Source organism: Spea bombifrons, chromosome 2 (assembly GCF_027358695.1).
Source record: "Spea bombifrons isolate aSpeBom1 chromosome 2, aSpeBom1.2.pri, whole genome shotgun sequence".
Lineage (NCBI taxonomy): Eukaryota > Metazoa > Chordata > Amphibia > Anura > Pelobatidae > Spea > Spea bombifrons.
Window position 1 is genome coordinate 142,685,833 of NC_071088.1, and position 2,500 is coordinate 142,688,332.

The window sequence follows — 2,500 nt, forward strand, 5'->3', positions numbered from 1 at the left end:
CATCCAGGTACTAACCAGGCCCAACGCTGCTTAGCTTCCGAGATCAGACGAGATCGGGCGCTTTCAGGGTGGTATGGCCGCAGGTGTGAAAATTTTTTATTTTACTTCTCTTATTCTGTTGCTGCTGCTGCTGCTGCTGCTGCTGCTGCTGCTGCTGCTGCTGCTGCTGCTGCTTGTCGTCAGACAGAAAGAATTATAAGCCCTGGGACAGGACAGAGAAGGTGAGAAGGTTCAAATAAGGGTTTAAAGCTTTGATGATGAGCAAGAAACACATGGCAAAAAGCTCTCCCCGGACTGTGAGAAAAAATTAAAAGCCTACAACACCTGGTATTCCCAGGCGGTCTCCCATCCAGGTACTAACCAGGCCCAACCCTGCTTAGCTTCCGAGATCAGACGAGATCGGGCGCTTTCAGGGTGGTATGGCCACAGGTGTGAAAGTTTTTTATTTTACTTCTCTTATTCTGTTGCTGCTGCTGCTGCTGCTTGTCGTCAGACAGAAAGAATTATAAGCCCTGGGACAGGACAGAGAAGGTGAGAAGGTTCAAATAAGGGTTTAAAGCTTTGATGATGAGCAAGAAACACATGGCAAAAAGCTCTCCCCGGACTGTCAGACAAGAAAAAGCCTACAACACCTGGTATTCCCAGGCAGTCTCCCATCCAGGTACTAACCAGGCCCAACCCTGCTTAGCTTCCGAGATCAGACGAGATCGGTCGCTTTCAGGGTGGTATGGCCGCAGGTGTGAATTTTTTTATTTTACTTCTCTTATTCTGCTGCTGCTGCTGCTGCTGCTGCTGCTGCTGCTGCTGCTGCTGCTGCTGCTGCTGCTGCTGCTGCTGCTGCTGCTGCTGCTGCTTGTCGTCAGACAGAAAGAATTATAAGCCCTGGGACAGGACAGAGAAGGTGAGAAGGTTCAAATAAGGGTTTAAAGCTTTGATGATGAGCAAGAAACACATGGCAAAAAGCTCTCCCCGGACTGTCAGACAAGAAAAAGCCTACAACACCTGGTATTCCCAGGCAGTCTCCCATCCAGGTACTAACCAGGCCCAACCCTGCTTAGCTTCCGAGATCAGACGCTTTCAGGGTGGTATGGCCGCAGGTGTGAAAGTTTTTTATTTTACTTCTCTTATTCTGTTGCTGTTGCTGTTGCTGCTGCTGCTGCTGCTGCTGCTGCTGCTGCTGCTGCTGCTGCTGCTGCTGCTGCTTGTCGTCAGACAGAAAGAATTATAAGCCCTAGGACAGGACAGAGAAGGTGAGAAGGTTCAAATAAGGGTTTAAAGCTTTGATGATGAGCAAGAAACACATGGCAAAAAGCTCTCCCCGGACTGTGAGAAAAAATTAAAAGCCTACAACACCTAGTATTCCCAGGCGGTCTCCAATCCAGGTACTAACCAGGCCCAACCCTGCTTAGCTTCCGAGATCAGACGAGATCGGGCGCTTTCAGGGTGGTATGGCCGCAGGTGTGAAAGTTTTTTATTTTACTTCTCTTATTCTGTTGCTGCTGCTGCTGCTGCTGCTGCTGCTGCTGCTGCTGCTGCTGCTGCTGCTGCTGCTGCTGCTGCTGCTGCTTGTCGTCAGACAAAAAGAATTATAAGCCCTGGGACAGGACAGAGAAGGTGAGAAGGTTCAAATAAGGGTTTAAAGCTTTGATGATGAGCAAGAAACACATGGCAAAAAGCTCTCCCCGGACTGTGAGAAAAAATTAAAAGCCTACAACACCTGGTATTCCCAGGCGGTCTCCCATCCAGGTACTAACCAGGCCCAACCCTGCTTAGCTTCCGAGATCAGGCGCTTTCAGGGTGGTATGGCCGCAGGTGTGAAAGTTTTTTATTTTACTTCTCTTATTCTGCTGCTGCTGCTGCTGCTGCTGCTGCTGCTGCTGCTGCTGCTGCTGCTGCTGCTGCTGCTGCTGCTGCTGCTGCTGCTGCTGCTGCTGCTGCTGCTGCTGCTGCTGCTGCTGCTGCTGCTGCTGCTGCTGCTGCTGCTTGTCGTCAGACAGAAAGAATTATAAGCCCTGGGACAGGACAGAGAAGGTGAGAAGGTTCAAATAAGGGTTTAAAGCTTTGATGATGAGCAAGAAACACATGGCAAAAAGCTCTCCCCGGACTGTGAGAAAAAATTAAAAGCCTACAACACCTGGTATTCCCAGGCGGTCTCCCATCCAGGTACTAACCAGGCCCAACCCTGCTTAGCTTCCGAGATCAGACGAGATCGGGCGCTTTCAGGGTGGTATGGCCGCAGGTGTGAAAGTTTTTTATTTTACTTCTCTTATTCTGTTGCTGCTGCTGCTGCTGCTGCTGCTGCTGCTGCTGCTGCTGCTGCTGCTGCTGCTGCTGCTGCTGCTGCTGCTGCTGCTGCTGCTGCTGCTGCTGCTTGTCGTCAGACAAAAAGAATTATAAGCCCTGGGACAGGACAGAGAAGGTGAGAAGGTTCAAATAAGGGTTTAAAGCTTTGATGATGAGCAAGAAACACATGGCAAAAAGCTCTCCCCGGACTGTGAGA

The 2,500-nt window shown here is 50.2% G+C and overlaps 5 non-coding genes and 2 pseudogenes across 5 annotated transcripts in view; all 7 read right to left on the reverse strand.

Moving 5' to 3' along the window:
* Positions 1-85, reverse strand: part of LOC128478164 (5S ribosomal RNA) — a 119-nt gene extending 34 nt beyond the window's left edge. Inside the window, exon 1 of the ribosomal RNA XR_008349099.1 lies at positions 1-85. This exon is cut by the window's left edge and continues 34 nt beyond it. This is a non-coding gene — a ribosomal RNA (5S ribosomal RNA).
* A 227-nt stretch (positions 86-312) lies between these two features.
* LOC128476933 (5S ribosomal RNA) lies at positions 313-431 on the reverse strand. The gene has a single exon (XR_008347924.1). It is a non-coding gene; the product is annotated as a 5S ribosomal RNA (ribosomal RNA).
* Positions 432-620: 189 nt separating this feature from the next.
* On the reverse strand, positions 621-739 carry LOC128478828 (5S ribosomal RNA). The gene has a single exon (XR_008349728.1). It is a non-coding gene; the product is annotated as a 5S ribosomal RNA (ribosomal RNA).
* A 251-nt stretch (positions 740-990) lies between these two features.
* Positions 991-1,099, reverse strand: LOC128480566 (uncharacterized; annotated as a pseudogene).
* A 242-nt stretch (positions 1,100-1,341) lies between these two features.
* Positions 1,342-1,460, reverse strand: LOC128479090 (5S ribosomal RNA). Its single transcript, XR_008349980.1, has one exon. It is a non-coding gene; the product is annotated as a 5S ribosomal RNA (ribosomal RNA).
* A 245-nt stretch (positions 1,461-1,705) lies between these two features.
* Positions 1,706-1,814, reverse strand: LOC128479962 (uncharacterized; annotated as a pseudogene).
* Positions 1,815-2,122: 308 nt separating this feature from the next.
* On the reverse strand, positions 2,123-2,241 carry LOC128476270 (5S ribosomal RNA). Its single transcript, XR_008347287.1, has one exon. It is a non-coding gene; the product is annotated as a 5S ribosomal RNA (ribosomal RNA).
* Positions 2,242-2,500: the final 259 nt, after the last annotated feature.